At 45.4% G+C, this 25,227-nt stretch overlaps 1 protein-coding gene across 5 annotated transcripts in view; it reads left to right on the forward strand.

Moving 5' to 3' along the window:
* The window catches only part of osbpl8 (oxysterol binding protein-like 8), a 333,976-nt gene that overhangs the window by 36,377 nt on the left and 272,372 nt on the right, over positions 1 to 25,227 (forward strand). The gene's annotated exons all lie outside the window — the stretch shown is intronic.

The following is a 25,227-nucleotide window of genomic DNA, read 5'->3' on the forward strand; positions in this document are numbered from 1 at the left end:
TAGATAGTCAAAATTTTTTCCCAATGGTAGGGGAGTCTAAAACTAGAGGGCATAGATTTAAGTGAGAGGGGAGAGATACAAAAGTGTCCAGAGGGGCAATTTTTTTCACACAAAGGGTGGTGAGTGTCTGGAACAAGCTGCCAGAGGATTAGTAGAGACAGGTACAATTTTGTCTTTTAAAAAGCATTTGGACAGTTACATGGGTAAGACGCGAATAGAGAGATATGGGCCAAATGCGGGCAATTGGGACTAGCTTAGGGGTTTAAAAAAAAGAGCAGCATGGGCAAGTTGGGCTGAAGGCCCTCTTCCCATGCTGTAAACCTCTGTGATTCTATCTGGCTGCATGGTCATGCTTCATATAAAAAAAGCGATTTAGTAACTTCATTCATGTAACTCATGTTCCATCGTAACTCAATTTTATGTTGAAAGGTATTGCGGGAAGAATACCTGTGCTTTAGTGTTTTAAGGAGATTGATTAGAATGTTATAGAACATAAAACATAGAACACTACAGCAAAAACAGGCCCTTCGGCCCACAAGTTGTGCCGATCATATCCCTCCCTACCTACCAGGCCTATCTATAACCCTCAATCCCATTAAATCCCGTGTCCTCATCCAGAAGTCTCTTAAAAGACCCCAGCGAGTTCGCCGCCTCCACCGCTACCGACAGCAGCTGATTCCACTCACTCACCACTCTCTGAGTGAAAAACTTACCCCTGACATCTCCCCTCTACCTACTCCCCAGCACCTTAAACCTGTGTCCTCTCGTAGTGACCATTTCAGCCCTGGGAAATAGCCTCTGAGAATCCACCCTATCTATACCTCTCAACATCTTATAAATCTCTATCAGGTCACCTCTCAACCTTCGTCTCTCCAGGGAGAAAAGACCTAGCTCCCTCAACCCATCCTCATAAGGCATACCTCCCAATTCAGGCAACATCCTTGTAAATCTCTTCTGCACCCTTTCAATAGCTTCCACATCCTTCTTGTAGCGAGGTGACCAGAACGGCATACAGGACTCCAAGTGGGGTCTGACAAGAGTCTTATAAAGTTGCGGCATTATCTCCTGACTCCTAAACTCAATCCCTCGATTAATGAAGGCCAGTACACCATACGCCTTCTTGACCACATCCTCCACCTGCGAGGCCGATTTAAGAGTCCTATGGACCCAGACCCCAAGGTCCTTCTGATCCTCTACACTGCTAAGAGTCCTACCCTTGATATTGTACTCCTTCATCCCATTGATCCTGCCAAAATGGACCAATATACATTTATCCACGTTGAAGTCCATCTGCCACTTCTCCGCCCAGTCCTGCATCCTATCTATGTCTCGTATGTACAGTTTATATTGAGCATTGTGCTTTCATATGTTCTGTATTAAATAGATTTGTGATTTATAACTTGAATCCCAGTCTGATGTAATGCATATTCATCTACCAAAGATGACAAAGCCACATGGTAGTAAGTAACATTGCAGTCAGTCAGAATATAGTAGGGTATTTTCTTTGATACTGAAATTGTTTTTTCTCAGGCAGTTAAAGACACCAGTCTGGCCTGTAGGGGTTGTGAGCTCTCCTGAGGGAAATGATCTTTGAATCTAGTACAAAAAGCAAAATTTCAAAAGGGACTTCAAATGGTCAGAGCACTATAGATGTGAAAGAAGATGCAAAAATGATCTGAGATGGAGATGTCAGAAGCTTCCCTGGTTTTCTTTTGGAAGGGTGAATGTAACTGATGACAAGAATATAGAGCAGTCAGAGGAGAGGGCTTAAGGCACATTAAGATAAAGATTGAAATCATCAAGGATGAGGAATTATTGGGGGAAGGGGTTGAACAGGGAGATGAAAAAGGCTGGAAGATTTAAGTTTATTTGTTAGTGTGGCAAGTAGGCTAATATTAACACGGCAATGAAGTTACTGTGAAAATCCCCTAGATGCCACACTCCAGCACCTGTTTAGATTCATTGAGGAAGAATTTAGCATGGCCAATGCACCTAATCAGCATGTCTTTCAGACTATGGGAGGAAACCCACACAGACACGGAGAGACTCCACACACTGACCCAAGCAGGGAACCAAACCTGGGTCCCTGGCACTGTGAGGCAGCAGTGCTAACCACTGTGCCACTGTCCTGCCTATTGGATTAGAAAAAATAGCTACACTAAAGAATTGGTAATGTGTACGGATGGAAAGTAGGCTTAAAAGGGCAATAGGCAAAAAGAATTTAGATGGAACAATGGCAATGGTGGTAGATGGTGTCATGCTCAGTGAAGATGGAGTAAAAAGACTTTTCAAGATAGGATATTAGAAAAAGCCTTTGCAATCTTGTTCAGGCAAATTTTGTTTTATATACTTTATTTCAATTCAATTCAATCCAATCAAATCAAATCGATTTCAGAATCTCAACAAGTTGAGACATTCCTGATCCAAGCTGACAAGACAGGGCTCTCACCTCCTGTCTTGGGCTTGATCTACATGATCCAAGCTGATTGGAGTAGTAATAGCTCCTCCTCCAAGGCTTGATCTCATTTGCATCTTAGCCGAAAGGCTGAGATGCCGCAGGCAAATTATTGACTTAATACGCGTAAAACTGTCAAAAACAATCAGTGATATTTTGGCCAAATGCATTAGTTGAAATATGTTCTGCCAGTTCACTTTTTGAAAATGTATCTGATGATACTTATTGAGCCAATGTCTGAAAATGGCTTGAATAAATTTCACTGGAACTTGTGGAAATTAAAACAAATCTTTGTTAAATGTAAGGTAGATGAGTAATATATGAGCTGTTCAAATATTAATATGTCAGTTGAAGAACTAGCAATTTGATTGGACAAGAACAAAGGTGTTTCTATGAACCATTGTGCTTTGTTTTCAAGCCAATTTGTTTGATGCGAATCATAGAAGTGACATGAAAAATGGTAAATTGGTCTGTCTGTGCTGGGATTACATCCTGAGTTTGAGCAACCTCCTCTAAACCCATTTCTGTCTCCCTCGTCACCGGCTGTTCTCAAATGTAGTTTAGCACCCTTCAGTATTCCATTGTAATGGCTTGGTGACTTCTGCTGTTATCTTTTTCTGAGTTAATTTTGAATATAAATCTTAATTGTAACTCTTCCGCATTATTGTTATGCATCCCTAAAATTCCACTTTTGTCCGCATTATTGTTATGCATCCCTAAAATTCCACTTTTGTCCTGTCATCTGAAACCTGAGGTGAAATATTGATTAAATGCCTTTTATGTATTTTAGTTTCAAATTTTATATGACCCTCTTCTAAGTGGTTGTGCCCTACAATGAACCTTCTATTTGTGTCGGTTATTATGGTCCTTTTATGTTACCTAGCAGTCTATCATGTTCTTATTACGATCCCCTTGGAGACCAATGTTGTGAAAAGGGAGGAATCCTCAGACAATTGCACTGAAAGGAAATAAAGAACAAGATTTCACCTTTTAGAACATCTATTATTAAGTCAAACCCAGAATCATAAAATTAAGCATGCATTAATGGATGAATAGTATCTTAGTAGAAGCAATAAATTTAACTTTAAATAATCGATATAACAAAGATCAGTCTCTCAACCGTCTCATTATCATTCTCAGCACAAATGTGGCAGCCTATGCAGTCTCGAAGCCTTTCAAACTCTGCCTCTGTACATAGGATCTCTCACTTTTCACATTTGCTGAATTTGGCACTTGAGTTGTTTTCATTGGTAGCTTTATTCCATGATGTGCAGATGCCGGTGTTGGACTCGGGTAAACACAGTAAGAAGCCACTCAGCACCAGGTTAATGCCCAACAAGTTTATTTGATAGTAAACCCACAAGCTTTCAGGGTTTGCCCCTTCGTCAGGTGAGTGGAGAGTTCTGGTCTCAAACAGAGCACATAAAGGCACACACAGTTTACAGAATACTGATCAGCATGCGTGTCTTTACAGCTAATCAATTTTAAAAATGCAGACAATGTGAGTGGAGATAGCATTAAGCATAGGTTAAAGAGATGTGTGTTGTCTCCGAACAGGACAGCAAGTGAGATGTTGCAAGCCCAGGCAAGTCATGGGGGTTACAGATAGTGCGGCATGAACTCAAGATCCCAGTTGAGGACATCCTCGTGTGCGGAACTTGGCTATCAGTTTCTGCTCAGCGACTCTGCGTTGTTGTATGTCGTGAAGGCTAATTTGGAGAACGTTTACCCAAAGATCAGAGGCCGAATGCCCGTGACTGCTGAAGTTCTCACTAACAGGAACGGAGCAGTGTTGCCTGGTGATTGTTGAGTGGTGTTCATTCATCCGTTGTTGTAGTGTCAGAAACTGATAGCCAAGTTCCGCACACATGAGAATGGCCTCAACCGGGATCTTGGGTTCATGTCGCCCTATCTGTAACCCCCATGAGTTGCCTGGGCTTGCAACATCTCACTTACTGTCCTGTTTGGAGACAATACACATCTCTTTAACCTATGCTTAACGCTATCTCCACTCACATTATCTGCATCTTTAAAATTGATCAGCTGTAAAGACTCGCATTCTAATCGGTATTCTGTAAACTGTGTGTGCCTTTATATGCTCTGTTTGAGACCAGAACTCTCCACTCACCTGACGAAGGGGCCAACCCAAAAAGCTTGTGGGTTTACTATCAAATAAACTTGTTGGACTTTAACCTGGTGTTGAGACTTCTTACCGAGCTTTATTCTATCCAAGCTTTATTCTGTCCAAGCTCTCTAAACTTCCCAGGTACAATGAACCCTCTTTGCTTCGGATCTTGATCGGTGTACCTTTCCAGAGTTCTTTTTCAACAGAACCCTGGTTCACTGGTCGACTCTGGTACAAACACACAGCACTTCAGCATGCCTGAGCTGGTCTCACCCCTTTTAGGTTTCAGTCCCTTTTAGCTCAATTGCACATTACTTCAGGAGCTCTTCCTGAAGTATTCTTACTGGAAAACAGAAAACTGGTGGCCTTGTTGAAAGCTCTGCTTGCTTCCCCTGAACGTACTTGGAGTTAGGTGTGATATGTTTTGCTATGGCACAGAAGGCTGAAAAATGACACTGACGTCACACCTCCACCCATCACCTCCCAAAAAGTTCTGTTTGTCTTTCGTGATTACTCAGCTCTCACTTCCATACCAAGATCGAGTCACCATGCCACTTCTCAGCAAGGCCTCACAGCTAAGAAATCTCTCTTCAGAATGATCTCAGTTTCTCTTCAGGGAGAGGGGGTCAAAATTACAAGGGTTTTGCAAAATGCATATTTTATGACATTTCCCCTTCGTTTTCCAAGTTATTTTGCTTCCATTTGATATATTTGTGTTCTCATGGTTTTATTCTGTACTATCGCCATTTCTATTTTTGCCTCTTGGAGAAAAAATTGTGTTACAATGTTTTTATCTATTCATTTGATCCTCAGTCTTCAATGCGCTGCTATGATCTAGTCTTCAATTTAATATAAACTTGTTTAATCTGCTTTACTGTAGTCTGCAGCCATTAATTGAAATTTATAAATGTTTTCATCATAATCCCTAATTCTCAGAACTAAGTTCCTCCTCTGACACAGATTTTCTCAAAGTTTATTTCTGCATGTTGAAGACTAAAAATATGATATTAAATGGGCATAAATGTGTTATAAGTTAGTGATTCAGTTGATATACTTTACTGTTTCAAATTGTGTATAATTTTTTTTCATAGAAGGATCTTGGACAAACCTGGCAGAGCAGCATTTAAAATGCCTGTCTCCATTTGCTCTTGGTAAATGAGTGGTTTATCCTGTCATTTCAGAGGACATGAAGAGATAACCGTATGACATGAACTTAAAGCACATTTAGGTAGTAGTGGCATATTTTTACTGCAGTCCAACAGCTTCCTTGGTCATTTTTTCTTTTCCCTGCCCATAAATTTCTGTGATGTGGAGATGCCGGCGTTGGATTGGGGTAATCACAGTAAGAAGTCTCACAACACCAGGTTAAAGTCCAACAGGTTTATTTGGTAGCTCAGGCCACAAGTTTTCAGAGCACTGCTCCTTCATCAGGTGAGTGGGAGTTGTGTTCACAAACAGGGCATATAAAGACATAATTCAATTTACAAAATAATGATTGGAATACAAGTCTTTACAGGTAATCAAGTATTAAAGTTACAGACAATGTGACTGGAGAGAGGGTTAAGCACAGGTTTAAGAGATGTGTATTGTCTCCAGACAGGACAGTTAGTGAGATTTTGCAAGCCCAGACAAGTCGTAGGGGTTACAGATAGTGTGACATGAACTCAAGATTCCGGTTGAGGCTGTCCCCATGTGTGTACAACTTGGCTATCAGTTTCTACTCAGCATTCAGCATTCGAATGCATAGGCATTCAGCCTCTGATTTTCGAGTAAGTGTTCTCCAAGGCGGCCTTCACGACACACGACAACACAGAATCGCTGAGCAGAAACTGATAGCCAAGTTGCGCGCACATGGGGACAACCTCAACTGGGATCTTGGGATCGTGTCACTATCTGTAACCCCCACAACTTGCCTGGGCTTGTAAAACCTCACTAACGGTCCTGGCTGGAGACAATACACACCTCTTTAACCTGTGCTTAAACCTCTGTCCATTCACATTGTACCTTTAAGACTTGATTACCTATAAAGACTTGTATTCCAACCATTATTTAATAAATTGAGTTTGTGTCTTTTTATGCTCTTGTTGTGAACAGAACTCCCACTTACTTGATGAAGGAGCAGCGCTTTGAAAGCTTGAGCTTTTGCTACCAAATAAACTGTTGGACTTTAACCTGGTGTTGTGAGATCTGTTACATAAATTTCTAGACCTGTCCATTGTGGTTTGCCATGGCAGGACTAGAACCCAACTTGCCTGCCACGGATGCATCTGTCCATGACAGTGCTGATAACGTCCTAGTGGCAACAAAGTCCCGTCTTCACATTGAAGGTACCTTCCATTGTGTTATGTGGCACTATCACCGTGCCAAATGCGATAGACTTTGAACCGATCTAGCAGCTCAAAACTGGGCATCCATGAAGTGCTGTGGGCCACCAGCAGCAGCAGAATTGTACTCAACCACAATCTGTAGTCTCAGGACTCGGCATCATCCCACACTGCCACTGCCGCTAAGCTAGGAGATCAATCCTGATTCAATGTGGAGTAGAGGAGGCCATGCCAGGAGCAATACCTTAGGCATACCTAAAAATGAGGTGTCAACCTGGCTACAGAACAAGATGACTTGCATGCCAAGCAGCAGGTAGTAGACGGAGCTAAGTACTTCCACAGCCCTGCCACAGTGGGCCATGAACGGTGGTGGACAATTAAACTACTCACTGGAAGGGGAGTCTCCACAAATATCCCATCCTCAATGATGGGGGAGACCAGAGCATCACAAAAATTGAATAGTTGATCTTCCCAAATCTGTCCCCATCAATCATAGCTTTTTGCTTTGTCAATTGTCCATGTCCACGTTCAGATGCAACAAGATCTGGACAATATCCAGGCTTGGGCTGACAAGTGACGAGTCACATTTGTGCCAAACAAGTGCCAGGCAATGACCATCTCCTACAAGATAGGATCTAACCATTACCACTTGATATTTATTCGATGCTAAGGGAGAAAAAAAACCAGAGGGCATGGGTTAAGGGTGAAAGGAGAAAAGTTTAAAGAGAACATTGTTGGGGGGGGGAGGGCTTCTTCACGTAGAGTGTGGTGGGAGTGTGGAATGAGCTGCCAGATAAAGTGGTAAATGCAGGGTCATTTTTAACATTTAAGTAAAACTTGGATGGGTTCATGGATGACAGAGGTGTGGAGGGATATGGTCCAAGTGCAGGTCAGTGGGACTTGGCAAAAAATGGTTCGACACAGACAAGAAGGGCCAAAAAGGCCTGTTTCTGAGCTGTAATTTTCTATGGTTCTATGGTATTATCTTCACTGAATCCTCCACTATCAACATCCTGGGTTTACCATTGAGCAAAAACTGAATTGGACTAGCCATATAAGTGCTGTGGCTACCAGAGCAGATCAAAGGCTAAGAATCCTGCAGTAAGTAACTCAGCTCCTGACATCCCAAAGCCTCTCACCATCTAGAAGGCACAAATCATAGAACATAGAACATTACAGCGCAGAACAGGCCCTTCGGCCCACGATGTTGCGCCGACCAGTTAAAAAAAACAATAACCCACTAATCTAAACCAATCCCTTTTCGTCCATAAACCTATCCACGGATCTCTTAAACGCCCCCAAACTAGGTGCATTTACAACCGCAGCAGGCAGGGCATTCCAATCCCTCACCACCCTCTGGGTAAAGAACCTACCCCTGACATCCATCCTATAACTACCCCCCCTTAATTTAAAGCCATGCCCCCTCGTGCTGGCTTTCTCCATCCGAGGAAAAAGGCTATCATTATCCACCCTATCTAAACCTCTAATCACCTTATATGTTTCAATAAGATCCCCTCTTAGCTGCCTTCTTTCTAGCGAAAACAACCCCAAATCCCTCAGTCTCTCCTCATAGGACCTCCCCTCCATACCAGGCAACATCCTGGTAAACATCCTGGCATGAACCTCGGGTCAGTAGTTTCAGCTGGGGGAAGGGTAATTATGAGGCTATTAGGAGAGAATTAGGAAGCATTGGTTGGACTAGGAGATTACAGGGACTGGGAACGTCCGAGATGTGGAGATTTTTCAAGGAGCAGCTACTGCGGGTCTGTGATAGGTATATCCCTGTCAGGCAAGGAGGATTTGGTAGGCCCAGGGAACCGTGGTGCACTAAAAAAGTTGATTCGTTGGTTAGGAAGAAAAAGGAGGCTTATGTTCGGATGAGGCTTGAGGGCTCAGGTAGTGCATTAGAAAGTTATAGATTGGCTAGGAGGGAGTTGAAGAGGGAGTTAAGAAGGGCTAAAAGAGGACATGAGATGACTTTGGCTGATAGGATTAAGGAGAACCCTAAGGCGTTTTACAGGTATGTCAAGAACAGAAGGTTGGTTAGGGCAAGATTAGGGCCAGTTACAGACAGTAGAGGGAAGTTGTGTGTGGAACCGGAGGAGATTGGAGAGGCGTTGAACCAATATTTCTCTTCGGTGTTCACGCAAGGGGACATGAATGTAGCTGAGGAGGACACTGGGGTGCAGGGGTGTAAAATAGATAGTATTGCAGTTGATACGGGGGATGTGCTGGATATTCTAGAGGGTTTGAAAATAGATAAGTCCCCTGGTCCGGATGGGATTTACCCTAGGATTCTCTGGGAGGCAAGAGAGGTGATTGCGGAGCCTCTGGCTCTGATCTTCAGGTCGTCGTTGGTCTGTGGTATAGTACCGGAAGATTGGAGGACAGCAAATGTTGTCCCATTGTTTAAGAAGGGGAGCAGAGACTTCCCTGGGAATTATAGACCGGTGAGTCTTACTTCTGTGGTGGGTAAGGTTTTGGAAAGGATTATTAGAGACAGGATTTATAGTTATTTGGAGAGTAATGAATTGATTAGAGACAGTCAGCATGGTTTTGTAGCGGGTAGGTCGTGCCTTACTAACCTTATCGAGTTCTTTGAGAAAGTGACCAAAGAGGTGGATAGGGGTAAGGCAGTTGACGTGGTGTATATGGATTTTAGTAAGGCGTTTGATAAGGTTCACCATGGTAGGCTTCTGCAGAAAATGCAGATGTATGGGATTGGGGGTGATCTAGGTAATTGGATCAGGAATTGGCTGGCAGGTAGGAGACAGAGGGTGGTGGTTGATGGTAAATATTCGTCATGGAGTTCGGTTACGAGTGGTGTGCCTCAGGGATCTGTTTTGGGGCCACTGCTGTTTGTAATTTTTATTAATGATCTGGATGAGGGTATAGTTGGGTGGATTAGTAAGTTTCCTGATGACACCAAAGTCGGAGGTGTGGTAGATTGTGAGGAAGGGTGTCATAGTTTGCAGGGTGACTTAGAAAGGTTGCAGAGCTGGGCCGCGAGGTGGCGGATGGAGTTTAATGTGGAGAAGTGTGAGGTAATTCATTTCGGTAGGAATAACAGATGTGTTGAGTATAGGGCTAACGGGAGGACTTTGAATAGTGTGGAGGAGCAGAGGGATCTAGGTGTATGTGTACATAGATCCCTGAAAGTTGGGAATCAAGTAGATAAGGTTGTTAAGAAGGCATAAGGTGTCTTGGCGTTTATTGGTAGGGGGATTGAATTTAGGAGTCGTAGCGTTATGTTGCAACTGTACACAACTCTGGTGCGGCCGCACTTGGAGTATTGTGTGCAGTTCTGGTCCCCACATTACAGGAAGGATGTAGAGGCTTTGGAGAGGGTGCAGAGGAGGTTTACCAGGATGTTGCCTGGTATGGAGGGGAGATCCTATGAGGAGAGACTGAGAGATTTGGGGTTGTTTTCGCTGGAAAGAAGGCAGCTAAGAGGGGATCTTATTGAAACATATAAGATGATTAGAGGTTTAGACAGGGTAGATAGTGATAGCCTTTTTCCTAGGATGGAGAAAGCTAGCACGAGGGGGCACGGCTTTAAATTAAGGGGGGGTAGTTATAGGACTGATGTCAGGGGTAGGTTCTTTACCCAGAGGGTGGTGAGGGACTGGAATGCCCTGCCAGCTGCAGTTGTAAATGCGCCTAGTTTGGGGGCGTTTAAGAGATCTGTGGATAGGTTTATGGACGAAATGGGATTGGTTTAGATTAGTGGGTTAGTGTTGTTTTTTTTTAAAAAAGCTGGTTGGCGCAACATCGTGGGCCAAAGGGCCTGTTCTGCGCTGTAATGTTCTAATGTTCTATGTTCTAAATCTCCTCTGCACCCTCTCCAAAGCCTCCACATCCTTCCTGTAATGTGGGGACCAGAACTGCACACAGTACTCCCAAGTGCGGCCGCACCAGAGTTGTGTACAGTTGCAACATGACGCTGCGACTCCTAAATTCAATCCCCCTACCAATAAACGCCAAGACACCGTATGCCTTCTTAACAACCTTATCTACTTGATTCCCAACTTTCAGGGATCTATGTACACATACACCTAGATCCCTCTGTTCATCCACACTATTCAGAGTCCTACCATTAGCCCTATACTCTACACATCTGTTATTCCTGCCAATGTGAATTACCTCACACTTTTCCGCATTAAACTCCATCTGCCACCTCTTGGCCCAGCTCTGCAACTTGTCCAAGTCTCTCTGTAAACTATGACACCCTTCCTCACTATCTACCACACCTCCAACTTTGGTGTCGTCAGCAAATTTACTAATCCATTCAGCTATACCCTCATCCAGATCATTAATAAAAATTACAAACAGCAGTGGCCCCAAAACAGATCCCTGAGGCACACCGCTCGTAACTGAACTCCATGATGAATATTTACCATCAACCACCACCCTCTGTCTCCTATCTGCTAGCCAATTCCTGATCCAATTTCCTTGACTACCCTCAATCCCATACATCTGCATTTTCTGCAGAAGCCTGCCATGGTGAACCTTATCAAACGCCTTACTAAAATCCATATATACCACGTCAACTGCCTCACCCCTATCCACCTCTTTGGTCACTTTCTCAAAAAAGTCAATAAGGTTAGTAAGGCACGACCTACCCGCTACAAAACCATGCTGACTATCTCCAATCAATTCATTACTCTCCAAATAACTATAAATCCTATCCCTAATAATTTTTTCTAAAACCTTGCCCACAACAGAAGTAAGACTCACCGGTCTATAATTCCCAGGGAAGTCTCTGTTCCCCTTCTTAAACAATGGGACAACATTCGCTATCCTCCAATCCTCCGGTACTATACCAGAGACCAACGACGACCTGAAGATCAGAGCCAGAGGCTCTGCAATCATCTCTCTTGCCTCCCAGAGAATCCTAGGTTAAATCCCATCCGGCCCAGGGGACTTATCTATTTTCAAACCCTCTAGAATATCCAGCACATCCCCCTTATCAACTGCAATACTGTCTATTTTACACCCCTGCAACCCAGTGTCCTCCTCAGCTATACTCATGTCCCCCTGCGTGAACACCGAAGAGAAATATTGGTTCAATGCCTCACCAATCTCTTCCGGTTCCACACACAATTTCCCTCTACTGTCTGTAACTGGCCCTAATCTTGCCCTAACCAACCTTCTGTTCTTGACATACCTATAGAACGCCTTAGGATTCTCCTTAATCCTATCTGCCAAAGTCTTCTCATGTCCTCTTTTAGCCCTCCTTAACTCCCTCTTCAACTCCCTCCTAGCCAATCTAAAGCTTTCTAATGCACTACCTGAGCCCTCAAGCCTCATCCGAACATAAGCCTCCTTTTTCTTTTTAACCAACGAATCAACTTTTTTAGTGCACCACGGCTCCCTAGCCCTACCAAATCCTCCTTGCCTGACAGGGACATACCTATCACGGACTCGCAGTAGCTGCTCCTTGAAAAAACTCCACATTTCGGACGTTCCTAGTCCAACCTATGCTTCCTAATTCTCTCCTAATAGCCTCATAATTACTCTTCCCCCAGCTAAAACTACTGACCCGAGGTTCATGCCTATCCCTTTCCATCACTAAGTTGAACGTAACCGAATTGTGGTCACTATCACCAAAATGCACACCAACTTCCAAGTCTAGCACCTGGTCTGGCTCATTTCCCAGCACCAAATCCAATATAGCCTCACCTCTAGTTGGCCTATCTACATACTGAGTCAAAAAACCTTCCTGCACGCTTTGTACAAAAACTGACCCCTCTAACGAGCTATAGCAATTCCAATCAATATTCGTAAAGTTAAAGTCCCCCATAACAATTACCCTATTACTTTCACTCCTAACCAGGATCGTCTCCGCAATCCTTTCCTCAACCTCTCTAGAACTTTTAGGAGGTCTATAAAAGACTCCCAACAGGGTGACCTCTCCTCTCCTATTTCTAATCTCAGCCCATACTACCTCAACAGACAAGTCCTCATCAAACTTCCTCTCTGACACTGTGATACAGTCCTTGACCAATAATGCTACCCCTCCCCCCCTTTTACCTCCTTCTCTACTCCGACTAAAGCATTTGAACCCCGGGACCTGCAACAACCATTCCTGACCCTGCTCTATCCATGTCTCTGAAATGGCCACAACATCAAAGTCCCAGGTACTGATCCACGCTGCAAGTTCATCCACTTTATTGCGAATACGCCTCGCATTAAAGTATACGCATTTCAAACCCTGCTCCGCCCCACCCCCACGATGCCGTGCATTGCAGTCCCCATCTATGCCCCCCTCACTTTCACCCCGTCTACTCAGGATCCCCCCCCCCCCCCCCCCCCCCCCCCCCCCCCCCCCCCCCTCCGAATCAGTTTAAACCTCCCTGCATAGCCTTTGCAAATTTACCCCCCAGGATATTTGTTCCCCTCTGATTCAGGTGTAGACCATCACTCTTATAGAGGTCCCACCTTCCCCAGAATGAGCCCCAATTGCTCAAGTACCTGAACCCCTCCCTCCTGCACCATCCCCTCAGCCACGAGTTCAAACTTTCCCTCTCTCTATTCCTCTCTACACTATCCCGTGGCACAGGCAAGAGTCCGGAGATAACCACTCTCTCTGACTTGGCCTTTAGTTTCCACCCCAACTCCATAAATCTCTGCTTAATATCCCCTTCCCTTAACCTCCCTATGTCATGCGTAAATCAGGCGTGCATTGGAATGCTGTCCACTTGCCTGGATAAGTGCAGATCCAACAACAGTCAGGAAACTTGCGCCATCCAGGACAAAGCCTGTTTAATTGCTATTCCTTCCACAAACATTCACTCTCTCCACCATAGAAAAATAGTGGTAGCCATCTATGAGATGCACTGCAGCAACTCATCAAGATTCCACAGGCAGCACCTTCCAATCCCATGAACATTACCTGGAGGTTCTCCTCCAAGTCTCTCAACATCCTGACTTAGATATATATCGCTGTTTCTTCAATGTCACTGGGTCAAAATCCTTCAACTCCCTCTCTAATAGCACTGTGGGCATACCTATACCTCAGGGACTGCAGTGTTTCAAGAAGACAGCACACCACCACCTTTTCAGGGGCAACTTGGAATGGGCAAGCAATGCTGGTCCCACAATAAATGTTCACATCCCATAAATGTATTTTTTAAAAATTTCAAGCTTGCTTGTCCAGTTTCAAAACCATGGCAGCACTGTAGTCAGCTTTGATGTGTACATTTCTTTCTAATTTAATGTCCTCATTAATTTTTGTGAACCCTGCAATATTACTACTTTTAAAGAAGCGATCTCTCTTGTTCTCTTTTCGCAGTAATATTGATATGTGCAAACAGTGCTTATCAGTATTATCGCTGATTTTTATTAAAAGCTTTGAAAGAAACACTTTCGAAATTGCTTCACTGAAATTAAATTTGTTTGGCGCAGACACAGCTAGAATGAAAATGTTCCCTTAATCATAGTTAGAGTAGAGACACGTTGGTTTGTCTTTATTCATTCCTTTGCAGGTTGTGGGCATCACTGGCTAGGCCAGCATTTATTGCTCATCCCCAATTGTTCTTGTGGAGATAGCAGTGAGCCACCTTCTTGACTTGCTGCAGCCCATGTGGCGTCGGAACATTCACAGTGCTGTTATGGAGGAAGTTCCAGGATTTTGACCCAGCAATAATGAACAATAGCGATGTAGTTCCAAGTATGATGGTGCATGGCTTGGAGGGGAACTTGATGGTGGTGGTGTCCCAATGCATCTGCTCAGTTTAACCTTCTTGGTGGTAGAGATTGTGGGTATAAAAGATGCTATCAAAGGAGCCTTGATGTGTTGCTACCATGTGTGTTGTCAGTGGTAGCCACTGTGCATTGGTGGTGGAGGGAATGAATATTGAAGGTGGTGGATGTGATGGCAGTCTTGCGGGTTACTTTGTCCTGGAAAATTTTTGTGTTGTAGGAGTACACTCATCCAGGCTAGTGGAGAGTATTCCATCAGGAACTTGACTTATGCCTTATCAATAATGGACAGGCTGTAGGTACTCTGGGTGAGTTACTCATTAAGAAGTCTCACAACACCATGTTAAAATCCAATAGGTTTATTTGGTAGCAAAATCCACTAGCTTTCGGAACATTGCTCCTTCCTCAGGTGAGTGGGAATACTGTTTACGAACAAGGCATATAAAGACACAAACTCAATTTACAGAATAATGATTGGAATGCGAGTCTTTATAGCTAATCAAGCCTTAAAGGTACAGACAATGTGAGTGGAGAGAGGGTTAAACACAGGTTAAAGAGATGTGTATTGTCTCCAGCCAGGACAGTTAGTGAGATTTTGCAAGTCCAGGCAAGTCATGGGGTTAGAGATAGTGTGACATGAACCCAAGATCCCGGTTGAGGCCATCCTCATGTATGTGGAACTTGGCTATCAGTCTCTGCTCAGCGACTCTGCGCTGTCGTGTGTCGTGAAGGCCGCCTTGGAGAATGCTTACCCGAAGGTCAGAGGCCGAACGCCCGTGACCACTGAAGTGTTCTCCGATAAGAAGAGAATATTCTTGCCTGGTGATTGTTGAGCGGTGTTCATTCATCCATTGTCGTAGTGTCTCATAGTCTCCCCATTGTACCATAACTTGGGACATTCTTTCCTACAGCGTATCAGGTTGACAACACTGGCTGAGTTGCAAGAGTGTGTACCGTGTATGTGGTGGATGGTATATTCTCACGTGAGATGATGGCATCCGTGTTGATGATCCGGCATGTCTTGCAGAAGTTGCTGTGCAGGGTTGTGTGGTGTTGTGGTCATTCCTGAAGGCTGAGTAGTTTGCTGTGGACAATGGTCTGTTTGAGGTTGTGCACTTGTTTGAAGGCAAGAAGTGGGGGGTGTGGGGATGGCCTTGGTGAGATGTTCGTCTCCATCAATGATATGTTGAAGGCTCCGGAGAAGAAGATGTCGTTTCTTCGCTCCGGGGAAGTACTAGACAACGAAAGGTACTCTGTTCACCCTGTCCCATGTTTGTCTTCTGAGGAGATTGGTGCGGTTTTTTTGCTGTGGCGCATTGGAACTGTCGATCGATGAGTTGAGTGCCTTATCCTGTTCTTATGAGGGCATCTTTCAGCGTCTGGAGGCATCTATTGTGACTCTCCTCATCTGAGCAGATCCTGTGTCTACGGAGGGCTTGTCCGTAGGGGATGGCTTCTTTAACGTGTTTGGGGTGGAAGCTGGAGAAGTGGAGCACTGTGAGGTTATCCGTGGGCTTGTGGTACAGTGAAATGCTGAGGTGACCGCCCTTAATGGAGATGCATGTGTCCAAGAATGCAGCTGATACTAGTGAGTTGTCCATGATGAGTCTGATGGTGGGATGGAACTTGTTAACACCAGGTTAAAATCCAACAGGTTTCTTTGATAGCAAAGTCTGATAGCTTTTGGAGGACACGAATAGTTTGCCGGATATTAAAGATAGAAGGATGGTAGGAGTTGAGGGCCTGAATGCGATTACTATCACTAGAGAGGTAGTGCTTGATAGACTAACGGGACTGATAGTGGACAAGTCCTCGGGACCAGATGGAATGCGTCCCAGGGTTCTGAAGGAAATGGCAGAGGTGATAGTGGATGCCTTAGTGATTATTTACCAAAATTCACTGGATTCCGGGGAAGTGCCGGAAGATTGGAAAACGGCTAATGTTACGCCGCTGTTTAAAAAAGGTAGCAGACAAAAGGCAGGGAATTATAGGCCGGTTAGTTTAACGTCTGTAGTTGGAAAAATGCTTGAAGAAGAAATAGCGAGGCACCTAGAAAGGAATGGTTTGATAGAGCAGACACAGCACGGATTCGTTAAGGGGAAGTCGTGTTTAATGAATTTATTGGATTTCTATGAGGATGTGACTAGTGCGGTAGACAGAGGGGAACCAGTGGATGTGGTGTTTCTAGATTTTCAAAAGGCGTTTGATAAGGTGCCGCACAAAAGGTTGCTTCAGAAGGTTAGGGTGCACGGAGTTGGGGGTAAGGTGTTAGCGTGGATAGAGGATTGGTTGTCTAATAGGAAGCACAGAGTTGGTATCAATGGGTGCTATTCTGATTGGCGGTTGGTGACTAGTGGAGTGCCGCAGGGATCGGTGCTGGGGCCTGAGCTATTTACCATTTATTTCAATGATCTGGAGGAGGGGGCTGAGTGTAGGGTGATGAAATTTGCTGAATGCACGAAGATGAGTGGAAAAGCAAATTGCGTGGAGGGTGTGGGAAGTCTGCAGAGGGATCTGGATAGGCTGAGCGAGTGGGCGAGGACCTGGCAGATGGAGTATAATGTTAGCAAGTGTGAGGTTATCCACTTTGGCAGAAATGATAGTAGGAGGGATTACTATTTAAAGGGCGAAAAGCTGCAGCATGATACGGTGCAGAGGGACCTGGGGGTCCTTGTGCATGAGTCGCAAAAACCCAGTCTGCAGGTGCAGCAGGTGATCAAGAAGGCGAATGGTATGCTGGCCTTCATAGCGAGGGGGATTGAATATAAAAGCAAGGGAGGTCTTGCTGCAACTGTACAGGGCACTGGTGAGGCCGCAGGTGGAGTACTGTGTGCAGTTTTGGTCACCGCACTTGCGCAAGGATATTTTGGCCTTGGAGGGAGTGCAGAGGAGGTTCACTAGGCTGATACCGGAGATGAGGGGGTTGGACTATGAAGAGAGACTAAATAGACTGGGTCTGTACTGGTTGGAGTTTAGAAGGATGAGGGGGGATCTTATAGAGACATATAAGATAATGAAAGGGATGGATAGGGTAGAGGTAGAGAGATTCTTCCCGCTTAGAAAGGATAGTAGGACTAGAGGGCACAGCCTCAAGATAAGGGGCGGGGGGAGGGGGGCGCAGTTTAGATCAGAGTTGAGGAGGAATTTCTTCACTCAAAGGGTGGTGAATCTCTGGAACTCTCTGCCCGTTGAAGTGGTGGAGGCTACCTCGCTAAGTATATTTAAGTCACGAGTAGATAGGTTTTTGACAGACAGGGGAATTAAGGGTTATGGGGAGAAAGTGGGAAAGTGGAACTGATCCACTTCAGATCAGCCATGATCTCATTGAATGGCAGGGCAGGCTCGAAGGGCTAGATGGGCTACTCCTGCTCCTATTTCTTATGTTCTTATGTGAGGCATGACCTGCCCTTGACAAAGCCGTGCTGACTATTTCTGATCATACTAAACTTCTCTAAATGTTCATAAATCCTGTCCCTCAGTATCCTGTCCATCAACTTAGCACCCACTGAGGTCAGACTCACTGGTCGGTAATTTCCTGGGCTATCCTTGTTCCCTTTCTTGAAAATAGGAACCAAATCCACAGTCCTCCAATCCTCTGGAACCTCTCCTGTTTCTATCGACAACGCAAAGATCATCGCCAGGGGCTTTGCAATCTCTCCCCTCACCACCCACAGTAACTTGGGGTACATCCCATCCGGTTCCTTCGACTTATCTATCTTGATAGAATTTAAGAGTTCCAACACGTGACTTGTTACGGTCCATTTGGTGTAAGTACACCCACAGTTGTCAGTGGACACTTTTTATGGTGTATTTAATTGGTTAAATCTATTTGAAAATGAAAGGAGGATTTTCTAATATGTTACCTAATTAGAGCAAGAATTCCCATTCGGATATCTCAAAATGAAAATTATGGTGATAAATCTCGCCAATGTGAGCTAAGGAAGATGTCAATGTTGTTAATTGGAATACAATGAGAACATTGTAGCAGGAGCAGGCCATTTGACACTTGGAACCTTCTCTGCCATTCAACAAATTGTGGCTGATCTCATTGATGTCACAATTCCACTTTATTGTCTGCCGCCATAACCCTTTTAACCTCCTTGCTTGTCAGATATTATAAGAACATAAGAACATAAGAAATAGGAGCAGGAGTAGGCCATCTAGCCCTTCGAGCCTGCCCCGCCATTCAATGAGATCATGGCTGATCTGTCGTGGCTCAGTTCCACATTCCCGCCCTCTCCTCATAGCCCTTAATCCCCTCTCTTATCAAAAACCCATCAACCCGCGTCTTAAAAATATTTAGCGAGGTAGCCTCCACCACTTCAACGGGCAGAGAATTCCAGAGATTCACCACCCTTTGAGTGAAGAAGTTCCTCCACAACTCCGTTCTAAACCGCCCCCCCTTTATCTTGAGGCTGTGCCCCCTAGTCCTACTATCCTTTCTGAGCGGGAAGAGTCTCTCCACCTCTACCCTATCCATCCCATTCATTATCTTATACGTCTCAATGAGATCTCCCCTCATTCTTCTAAACTCTAACGAGTACAAGCCTAGTTTATTCAGCCTCTCCTCATAGCTCAACCCCCTCAACTCCGGTATCAGCCTAGTAAACCTCCTCTGCACTCCCTCCAAGGCCAAAATATCCTTGCGCAGGACGGCGCCCAAAACTGCACACAGTACTCCAGCTGCGGCCTCACCAATGCCCTATACAGCCGCAGCAAGACCTCCCTACTTTTATATTCAATCCCCCTCGCTATGAAGGCCAGCATCCCATTCGCCTTCCTGTCCACCTGCTGCACCTGCAAGCTGGGTTTTTGCGACTCATGCACAAGGACCCCAAGGTCCCTCTGCACCGTCGCCTGCTGCAGTTTTTCGCCCCATAAGTAATAATCCTTTCTACCATTCTTCCTACCAAAGTGGACCACCTCGCACTTGCCAACATTAAATTCCATTTGCCATTCCCTGGCCCATTCGCCCAGCCTATCTAGATCCTTCTGCAGACTCTCCACACCCTCCGCACAATTTGCCGTTCCACCAATCTTGGTGTCATCAGCAAATTTCGACACCCTACACTCGGTTCCCTCCTCCAGATCATCTATATAAATGGTAAAAAGCTGAGGCCCCAGCACCGACCCCTGGGGCACTCCACTAGTCACCATCCACCAATCCGAATAGCACCCATTGACCCCCTCTCTCTGCCTCCTATTTGACAACCAATCCTCTATCCACGCTAACACCCTACCACCTTGAATAAATTCAAAAACCCAGCTTCCACTGGGCCTGCTTGGTTTTCATTGGTCAGAACATTGAATACAGGAGTTGGGATGTCTTTTGAAGCTTCCCAAAGGCAGGGGAATCTAAAATTAGAGGGTGTATGTTTAAGGTGAGAGGGGCGAGAAGGGTCCAGAGGAGCAGTTTTTTCATTAAAGGGTGGTGAGTGTCTGGAATGAGCTGCCAGAGGCAGTTTTAGAAACGGGTACAATTTTGTCTTTCAAAAAGCATTTAAAAAGTTACATTGGTAAGATGGGTACGGAGGGATATGGGCCAAATGCAGGCAATTAGGACAAGCTTAATGGTAAAAACGGGGCGGTATAGACAAGTTGGGCTGAAGGGCCTGTTTCTGTGCTATAAACCTCTATGACTGTATGATACTGCTTTCTGGGAATGAGCATTCCACAGACTAATGACTCAGAGAAAAATCATGTCCCCATTGCCACCTTAAATGTGCAGATATTTAATTTATGATGACGCGAATCCTGAAACCAGAGCAGAAATGTTTCCAGTGATGTAGAACAGAATGAAACAATGAGTTATTTCTGAGATTGAATTGTTCACCTTCATAAAAGGAATAAAAAAACTATTGGCTTGAGTTGGTCACAGATTTGGAATTTTTTTATTCATTCGTGATACATGGGTATTGCTGGCTGGCCAGCATTTATTGCTCATCCCTAGTTGCCCTTAAACAGGTGATGGTAAGATGCTTTCTTAAAATGCTGCAGTCCACGTGCTGTGGGTTGACTCTCAATGCTTTTGGGGAGGGAATTCAGGATTTTGACCCAGTGACTGCGAAGGAATGTCAATATATTTCCAAGTCAGGATGGTGAATATCCTGGAGAGGAACTTGCAGGTGGCAGTGTTTCCTTGTGTCTGCTGTCTTGCCCTTCTAGATGAAAGTGGTCGTGGACTTGGAAGGTGCTGTCTCAGCATCTTTGGTGAATTGCTGCAATGCATCTTGTAGATAGTACACACTGCTGCTACCAAGCGTCGCTGAGGGGTGGATGTTTGTGGATGTGGTGTCAATCAAGTGGGCTGCTTTGTCCTGGATGGTGTCGAGCCTCTTGAGTGTTGTTGAAGCTTCACCCATCCAAGCAAGTGGAAAGTATTCCATCAGACTTTGGGGAGTAGGGTGGTGAGTCACTCACTGCAGTATCCCTAGCCCTGTTCAACCCTTGAAGTCCTGTGGCGATGGGCGAGCGACGAAGCTGCAGGTGTGGATACCCTGGGAGCTATAGTCACGGACCTGCACGCAGGCGGCTCAGGTCTAATAGTCATTTTCCGCTGACTGAAGCAGCAATGGAACTCTGCATCTCCCCCTTCAGGAACGCACTGCTCACCTCTGTAGAATGAGGAAGTGACTAGAAAAGGTGCCCTAAACATTGCCTGCTTCACTGCACCCTGGCCAGTTTACCGCGGCTGGCGGGGATCCCATCTTGCGGTCGAACAAACAAAATAAAACACAAGGTGACATCGCTCACCATTAGCACTTGGAACGTGCGCACGCTTTTGGACAACCCTACAGCAGACAGACCAGAGAGAAGAACAGCCTTAGTTGCCAGAGCTTGCAAGATACAACATTGACATTGCAACCCTGAGTGAAACTCGTCTTGCCAACGTAGGTCAGTTGACTGAAACTGGAGTTGGATACACTTCTTTCTGGAGCGGTCGTGGCAGCGATGAGCATCGCGATGCTGGAGTTGGATTCGCCGTCAGGAGTCACCTTGTTCGGAACCTTGATAGTCTACCCAAGGGTGTGAACGACCAGCTTATGACATTACAGCTTCCGCTACAGAACAGAAGTCAAGCCACCCTGAACAGTACCTGTGCCCCCACAATGAACAAGCTGGATGAGATGAAAGAGAAGTTCTACGGAGAACTAGATGCCCTACTATCAGCAGTACCGACAAGCTGATCTTGCTTGGCGATTTCAATGCAAGAGTAGGGTGTGACTCTGCAATCTGGCAGGGAGTCATTGGGAGGCATGGAGTGGGCAAGTGTAACAGTAATGGCCTACTCTTAAAGGACAGCTGTGCAGCACATGACCTCCTCATCACCAACACAACTTTGTCTGCCTATCCATAACAAGACCTCCTGGATACACCTCTGCTCTAAGCATTGGCATCTTATCGACTATGTCATTGTCAGGAGAAAAGACAGGCAGGATGTCAGAGTAACCAAGGCCATGTGTGGTGCTGACTGCTGGACAGATCACAGGCTCATTGTCTCCAAAATGAGGTTCTGCATCAGACCCAGGAGGCGACCACAAGGAAGCAAGGTTATGAAAAGAATCAATGCGGCCAAGCTAAAGAACCCTAGCATAGCTTCAGCACTGGCTGGAGACTTGGAAATCAAGCTTGCTGACCTACACCTTGCAGGCAGCGCTGAGGATGACTGGGAATGCTTCAGGGATGCTATCCATGCATCTGCGCTGAAGGTGCTTGGGCCCTCCACCCACAAGCAGCATGATTGGTTTGATGAGAATGATGAGGACATACAGGCTCTACTTGTTGAAAAGCACCATCTTCATTGGGCCTGTCAAAACGACCCATCTTCTGCTGCCAAGAAAAATGCTTTTACCAGTGCTTGCAGGACAAAGAACAAAGAACAACCCAGCACGGGAAACAGGCCCTTCGGCCCAACGAGCCCGCGCCGCCGCATCACCCTACACCTATTCTACCCTGCGTGTGTATGAATGGAACCCCTAACTTAGCCAGATTCAGGGGAGAATAGTGTCAATTTGGTAAAACCAATCAGCCTAAGAGCACATCTTTGGGGTGTGGGAGGAAACCGGAGCGCCCGGAGGAAACCCACGCAACCACAGGGAGAATGCGCAAACTCCCACAGACACAGGCCCAAATCCATGTTTCTGCACAGCTAGTAGTGCTAGTCACCGAGCTGTTGCGGCGCCCGTCTACCGGTCCAGGATCAAGCACACACACCGACACGAAGTACTAGGCCACTCCCGGAACTTCCAAGAGCAGTCCACGCACGACCCACCGTGTGCATGCCCCTCGTTTGACACGAGGTGGACCTCCACCTGCGGAATAAAAAGACAAAAACGTTAATCTTACAAGCCTGCTTTTCCGGTGTCTCCCGAGGTTCTAACCTTATTTAATAGCCCCTACCATAACCCTCCATCCTCGTTTCACTCATGTGTCTATCTAACTGAACCTTAAACGAGTCCAACGTTCCTGCCTCCACCACCCTACTCGGTAGCGCGTTCCATACCCCCACAACTCTCTGCGTAAAGAACTTTCCTCTCACTTCCAAATTATACCTCTCCCCCCTCACCCTTAAATCATGACCTCTCGTGTTTGTACCCAGTCTAGGGAGCAGTCTCTCACTATTAACTCTATCTATTCCCTTCAGTATCTTATATACCTCTATCATGTCCCCCCTCAATCTCCGTCTTTCCGAGGAGAATAGTCCCAGTTTCTCCAACCTTTCCTCGTAACCCAGCCCCTCCATGCCAGGCAACATCCTGGTAAACCTCCTCTGCACCCTTTCCAGAGACTCCACGTCCTTCCGGTAGTAAGGTGACCAGAACTGGACGCAGTACTCCAAATGAGGTCTAACCAACGTTCTATACAACTGAAGCATTAGACGGCGGCTTTTATACTCTATACCCCTTCCTGTAAAGGCTAACATTCCATAAGCCTTCCTAACAACCTTCTCCACTTGTGACGCAACCTCCATGGATTTGTGAACCTGCACTCCCAGGTCCCTCTGTATGTCTATACTCCTAATCTGTCTACCTTTTATCACATAGCTCCTCTCTGCATTATTCCTTCCAAAATGCATCACCTTGCATTTGTCAGGATTAAATTCCATCTGCCACCTATCTGCCCAATGCACCAACCTATCTATATCCTGTTGTATCACCTGACAATCCAGTTCAGTACCTGCCAACCCTGCCATCTTGGTGTCATCAGCAAACTTGCTGATCAAACCACCTACGCTCTCTTCCAAGTCATTTATATATACTACAAAGAGTATACAAAGGACAGTCCAGAATAAACTGCATAAAATGCAGGATGCCTGGCTGAGCGCCAAGGCCGATGAAATACAGGGATACACTGACAGAAATGACTTGAAACGATTCTATGAAGCCCTGAACACACTCTATGGACCTCAATCTCTCCGGACCTCCATCCTCCTGAGTACAGATGGTACAGGCTCAGATCCTGCAGAGATAGGCTGAACGCTTTGAAGCCATCCTCAACCGACCGTCATCTATTAACGATGTGGCAATAGACAGGATTCCCCAGGTTGATATCAACAGCGCCTTGGATGACCCACCGATAGTAGCCGAAGTCACAAAAGCTGTCAGCCAGCTACCCAGGGGCAGATGCCATACCCGCAGAGATCTATGAAGCTGCTGGTCCTGCACTTATCGAGAAGCTCACCGAGTTGTTCCAGTCCTTTTGGAAGCAAGGATCCATTCCTCAGGAACTTAAAGATGCTTCCATTGTACACGTGTACAAGAGGAAGGGCAATCGGCAAGTATGCGACAACCACCGAGGAATCTCGCTGCTCTCCATCACAGGAAAATCCCCGCAAGAGTTTTGCTAAATTGTCTGGTCACTCACCTGGAGCTGGGCCTACTTCCAAAGTCACAGTGTGGCTTCCTCCCATGTTCCAAAGATGTGCAGGTTAGGTGAATTGGACATACTAAATTGCTGCTTAGTATCCAAAGATGTGTAGGTTAAATGGATCGACCTTGGTAAATGCATGGGGTTATGGGGATAGGGCGGGGAAGAGGGTCTGGGTAAGGTAATCTGTCAGAGAGTCAGTGCAGACTTCATGGGCTGAATGGCCTCTTCTGCACTTAGGGATTCTATGGTTGAATGCCAAGTGGTGGTAGTTAGAGTGTCTGTTATTGGTGATGGTCATTGTCTGGCATTTGTGTGGCAAGAATGTTACTTGCCACCTGTCATTGTCCATATCTTGTTGCATTTGAACATGAATATGGACAATTGGCAAAACAAAAAAGCTATGATTGATGGGGAGAGATTTGGGAAGATCAACTATAAAAGCTGAAGCAAATATTTGATGTTACATTGAGGAGTTCAGATGTTTTGACTCCAAATAGCCTCTTCTAATTTTAGTAGAAGAGAATTCTGCATGTAGTCCAATAACTGGTTGGTCCATTATGAGTGAAGAAAACAAATGGTATAATACATCTGTCAAGATTGACTTGCTAATGGTATATTAATTATATTGTAAAGATGCACAGATGAAGGGCATCTTTAATTAAATGCTGAGTACTTGTGACCTGAGAACAGTAGGTCAGAAGCAGACCTGTATGATGTATTCTGTAAATAAACCTATTGTCAAGAAAAGT

Source organism: Carcharhinus amblyrhynchos, chromosome 6 (genome assembly GCF_965287045.1).
Source record: "Carcharhinus amblyrhynchos chromosome 6, sCarAmb.v2.hapA, whole genome shotgun sequence".
Lineage (NCBI taxonomy): Eukaryota > Metazoa > Chordata > Chondrichthyes > Carcharhiniformes > Carcharhinidae > Carcharhinus > Carcharhinus amblyrhynchos.